We start from the raw sequence: 6,000 nt of genomic DNA, 5'->3' as shown, positions 1-6,000 counted from the left end.
CGGATCCGAGTCCCACCCCGCCCGTGAGAGGCTGGCGCGGCTTGCCCAATCCCGAGCCGGAGCGGAGAGAGCGCCCGCTCATTGGTCCTCTCCGCAGCTCCAGCCGGGTGCGCGCAGTCGCGCGCCTCTAAGTCTAAAACGCGGACTGCTCCGGGCTAGCTGGCCCGGTGGAGCCCCTTCGGGATTTGGCCGGCGGGCTTTGAGGGGACGCGAGGCTTCCCTGGGTTTCTACATCCCTTGGCTCTTGTCTCTGGATGACGTATCCTGAAGAAAATCTGATTCCTCTTGAAGAGATTCCTCATGTCCTGTCAAGTTAGTCACCCAATCTAACATTTGTTTTTTTTAAAAAATGACATAAACACCTGGATGTGTGCAGTGTCCCGCAGAAGACTGCATAAAGCCAGCAGCTGCACTGATTTCTGAAAACCAGAAAGCAAGGATAGCAAGGACTAGAACTATTTCCCAGAAGTCTCCCGAAGGGACAGAGTTACGCAGATCAGCCCGTGCTCCGGGCATGGCTGGCGCCCTCGGGACCTGGATGTGCCACCCTTGGAATGGGGCAGGACTCAGGCGGGTGCGGGCGGAAGTCAGAGCAGATTGGAGGACGTTCTAAGGAGAAACACCAGCAATGTGTCTCGACACTTGCAATAAAAGCCCTCGGATGGTCTCTGTCTTGACAGTACCTTCCGAGCAAGCCCATTCCACATTTGAACACTTGCAAGGTTTGTTAATCGACCTCTCCTTCTATGAGGCCAAACTATGCCTATGACTCCAGCCCGGGGGCACAGTTTCCCCCAGGGGCACAGTCCTCCCTGAAAGCCTTCGTATATGCCATTTCCATTTCTCTCGGTTTTCCTCATTTTGTCCCACGGTGTTTTTCCATCTCGCAATGTCCTCAGGTCCTGATTTTCAAGCTCTTTCACATTCTTCCCCATTACGCTCCTCTGGACAGCCTATGGGTTGTTGGTGTCCCTCACTAAGGACACTGTGATGGCCTGAACGAAGCAAACCGTTGTTCCTGGTGGTAAAGATCTTTGGGGATGCCTACCCTTCCCAGACTTGTTATCCTTCTCAAATCTGATCAGCATTCTGTCCAAGTGTTTAATAAGACAGAGCGGAGGACAGAACTCTGCTGCATGCCACTAAAGACCTTAATGCTCCTGCCATCAAAAATTTCTCACTAGGCTTCGAATACAGGTGGACGACACAACCGAACTGTCTTCTTGGCCCATATTCCTCCATAAAGATGCCATGAGAACTGGTGAAATGCCTAACTGAAATCCAGATAAAGTCTCCAGGATTCCTAGAAACTATTAGCCATACCCCAAAAGAAAAAACGGTTACTGTGTGTGACTTACTTCCTTTTCTAAGTTCTTTTGTTTTTGTTTTTGTTTTTGTTTTTGTTTGAGATGGAGTTTCGCTCTTTTGCCCAGGCTGGAGTAAAGTGGCGCAATCTCGGCTCACTGCAACCTCCGATCCCCGGGTTCAAGCGATACTCCTCCCTCAGCCTCCCCAGTATCTGGGATTACAGGTGCCAGCCACCACGCCCGGCTAATTTTTGTATTGTTAGTAGAGACGGGGTTTCGCCACATTGGCCAAGCTGGTCTTGAACACCTGACCTCAGGTGATCCACCTTTCTCAGCCTTCCAAAGTGCTAGGATTACAGGCGTGAGCAACCGTGCCCCGCCTCTAAGTTCTTAAATATATAACATAAATAATAATTCAAGAAGCTTCCTCCAGCTCGTCAATGAATTCTTCTTTCTCTAGCTTATAATTTCTCATCCTTGGCACTATTGACATTTGGGCTGGATAATTCTTGTGGGGACTGTCCTGTGCATCATAGGATGTTTAGAAGCATCCCCAGCCTCTACCCACTACGTGCCAGTAGCATCACCCTCCCCAATGTGACAATCAAAAATGTCTCCAGACATCACCAAAGGTCATGGGGAGGGATGAGCAAAATCATCTTCAGTTAAGGACTGCAGATCTAGCTGTTCAAAGAAAGGACCTCTTTGGAAAGATAGTATATCTTTATCCGTAACTTCCAATCTCTTGGCCCCAGGCAGTTTTACAAAACAACAAAACACACACACAAAAAAAGCCTCCACCCAAATGAACCCGCCAAGTACCTAGCCTTGCTTCCTTAGCTGCTTAGATTCCCATACAGGACCCCACCATAATAAAATGATTATTAGTATGAGTGTGAGATAGCAGACCAGCTGCTTATCTCAAAATGTGTGAAATTCCTTTTTAAAGTGCTATAACAATTCAGAAGGGCATTTTTTTCAGGAAAAGAAGTGCTATAAAAATGTTAGTTATGGCCTGGCATGGTGGCTTACACCTGTAATCCCAGTACTTTGGGATGCCAAGGTGTATGGATCCCTTGACCCCAGGAGTTCAAGACCAGCCTTGGCAACATGGCAAAAACCCATCTCTACAAAAAATACAAAATTAGCTGGGCATGATGGTGTGTGCTTATAATCCCAGCTACTTGGGAGGCTGAGGCAGGAGGATCATCTAAGCCTGGGAGGTCGAAGCTGCAGTAAGCTGAGATCACACCACTGCACTCCAGCCTGGGCAATAGAGTGAGACCCTGTCTCAAAAAAAAAAAGTTATTATTTTACCTCCTAAAGATATGTTCATGTTAAAAGAGGGCAGATCCTACAGCAAATAACAAATCTACTCTCTAGTGGGTCAGGTGCAGTAACTCACACCTGTGATCCCAACACTTTGGGATGCCAAAGCGGGAGGATTGCTTGAGCCCAAGAATTCAAAACCAACCTGGTCAACATAGGGAGACCCCATCTCTACAAAAAAATTTAACAATTAGCTGGGTGTGGTGGTACGCTCCTGTAGTCCTGGCTACTTGGGAAGCTGAGATGGGAGGATCCCTTGAGCCCAGGAGATCTAGGCTGCAGTGAGCTGTGATTGTGTCACTGCACTCTAGCCTGAGCAACAGAGCAAGACCATGTCTAAAAAAAAAAAAAAGAAAGCAAGAAAGAAAAGAAAAAAGAAATCTATTTTCTGGTGAATTGAGCCAATCCCAGAATCTCCAAGTCATACAAATTACTGGTATATATGCAAAAACTAAAGGGTAGCTGAAAGAGTGAAAGGTATAGAAACTGGAGGCATGGTAATTAGATTAAGTTTTAGCTTTGCTGCTAGCTAGTTCTGTGATTTAGATGTGTGACAAGCTTCCTGGACCTAAATGTTCTCATCTATAATGTAAAGGGGTTAACTACTTTTTTCCCCCTAGTTTTAGGATTCTGGTAGCCTCTGCATATAGAGTCTAACATGGATAGCATAGGAGGTTAAGAGAATATAATATTCCCCCCAAAATAGAATGAAATGGACAATCTGTGGTTTAAACGCCCCTGTCAGAAGGGCTGTTCATCCTCGTCAGAAAGCAGTTCACCTGCTGAGTCACTCTAACAAATTTGTAACTAAATATTATGGATGAGTAGTGAAAGCCTAACTGTAAAACCAGGAGTAAGGTGGACAGTCACCATAGTAAATACTCTCCCTTCTTCCGCATCTTGTCATCTGCTTAGCCCATTGTCTGTCAATATCCCTTATTAAATGTTTATGTAATAAAATACCACACTATTTTATTTCATTAAAAGTTTTGGGAAGCCAGTCATGGTGGCATGTGCCTGTCAGCTAATCAGGGGGCTAAGATGGGAGGATTGTTTGAGCCCAGGAATTCAAGTCCGACCTGGGCAACACAGCAAGACCCCCTTCTCTAAAAATTAAAAAAAAAGTTTTGGGGGAAACATATTCATGTTGCATTTCAGCCACTTGTAAAAAGTTTTGAAATTTTTGTTTTCAAGATTTATTATTCCCTATTATATATCAAATTATGTAGCCTTAACTAAGGCTATTATATCTCCTCTTTGTACTAGTGAAAACCAGGTCTTCACTAGTATGGTTTTCATAACTTGGCTTTAACTAGTACCTCAGTGAATTAGTACTTAGAATTTTCATAAGTGAATTAGTAGCCTAATCACATAATTGTATGAACCAGATGATCAGAGATAATGTATAATAAAAGCAGAATACTCAGTAACTCAGATAAAAGAGAAATTATGAAACAAAAATTACCTACGAATAGTAGTACTAGTAAATAAATATATATATATATAAAATATTTTTGTTTTTTGAGATGGAGTCTTGCTCAGTCACCCAGGCTGGAGTACAGTGGTGTGATCTTGGCTCACTGCAACCTCCGCCTCCCGGGTTCAAGCAGTTTTCCTGCCTCAGCCTCCCAGTAGCTGGGATTACAGGCACCTGCCACCATGCCCGGCTAATTTTTTTTGAATTTTTAGTAGAGACAGGGTTTCACCATGTTGGCCAGGCTGTTCTCGAACCCCTGACCTAAAATGATTTGCCCACCTCGGCCTCCCAAAGTGCTGGGATTACAGGCATGAGCCACCGCGTCTGGCCAAATATCTAAAATAAAATAATAAAATAACAAAAAGCAAACCAACAAACAATGAACTTTTCTAATTTAATTGGGTTATTCTTATTTAGATGTTTTATAGGAGGATTTAAACTTTCATAAATCTAGCTAAATATGGTATATCCCTGAGCTAAGAACATTATACAGTTGTCATATGGAATGGAAGGTCCCACTATCTGCACCAGTGTAATTCAGTACAGGTTAGTATTATTCAACCTAATTGGCTTTAACAACTATTCACTCATTTAATGGGCTAAGCATTGTGCTATAGGCACTGAAATCTGTGTGACAGTCCTTATCCTAGAGGAACAGGAAAGGTAGGAAAAAGGACACGATAAGACAAATAAAATACAAGGAAAAGCATGGTGAATGAACATAAGTGTGCTAGACTCAAAGAAAGAAAAGGTCTTATACCAGGAGGAGCTTTACTATCTAGTGAAGTTGCGGGTGGGAACAGTGAATAAACTGCTCTGAAAGTACTCACAATAATAGGAAAATCAGGATCTTATACATGGCTTTAAAAAAATAGACATGAGTTGGGGGGAGGAGTGGGGAGATGTTGGTCAAAGGATACAAAATTTCAGTTAGGAGGAATAAGTTCAAGAGCTCTATTTGTACAACATGGTGAGTATATAGTTAATAACAATGTATAGTATACTTTAGTATACTTAAGAGACTAGATTTTAAATGTTCTCACCACAAAACAAATGGTATGCGAGGTAATGTTAATTAGCTTGATTTAGCCATTCCACAATGTAAACATATTTCAGAATACTATGTTGTATGTCATAAATATATCTAATTTTTATCAATTTAATTTAAAAATTTTAAAAAGATACACATAAAACTTTTTCTAAATGTGAATGACTGAGTGATATAAATAGAGAAAAGAAGCATGAGCTTAATATGGAAACAAGAGTCAACAAAAGCCTCAGGGTAGGATATTCAATATTTAGAATGTCAATCATTTATCATTCTTTTATTTGTACGCATCTGAGTGGTCCTATGCCAGTCTGGAGATGTGTCAAGAAATAAAACAGGGTCTATGAGAATTTTTTTTTTTTTGAGATGGAGTCTCACTCTGTCACCCAGGCTGCAGTGCAGTGGCGCGATCTGGACTCACTGCGAGCTCTGCCTCGTGGGTTCACGCCATTCTGCTGCCTCAGCCTCCTGAGTAGCTGGGACTACAGGTGCCTGCCACCAAGCCTGGTTAATTTTTTGTATTTTTAGTAGAGACAGGGTTTCACCGTGTTAGCCAGGATGGTCTCGATTTCCTGACCTCGTGATCTGCCCGCCTCGGCCTCCCAAAGTGCTGGGATTACAAGCGTGAGCCACCGCGCCTGGCCCTGAGAAATTTTATTTCCGAGAGAGGATGTAGGTAATTTAGGGCTTGGAAAAATTTATAATGAAGGAAAGATCAAGCCCAAATGTTAAGAAAGAAAGAGGAGACGAAGTTTGTTCTGCTTGAAAAGGGTTATAAAATTACCTATATCTTTTCCTCACCAAGCTCCCAATCACACTTTTGTTTTGTGTGAAAAATT

The sequence above is a fragment of the Pan troglodytes genome, chromosome 15 (assembly GCF_028858775.2).
Source record: "Pan troglodytes isolate AG18354 chromosome 15, NHGRI_mPanTro3-v2.0_pri, whole genome shotgun sequence".
NCBI lineage: Eukaryota > Metazoa > Chordata > Mammalia > Primates > Hominidae > Pan > Pan troglodytes.
Note: the sequence above shows the minus strand (reverse complement) of the source record.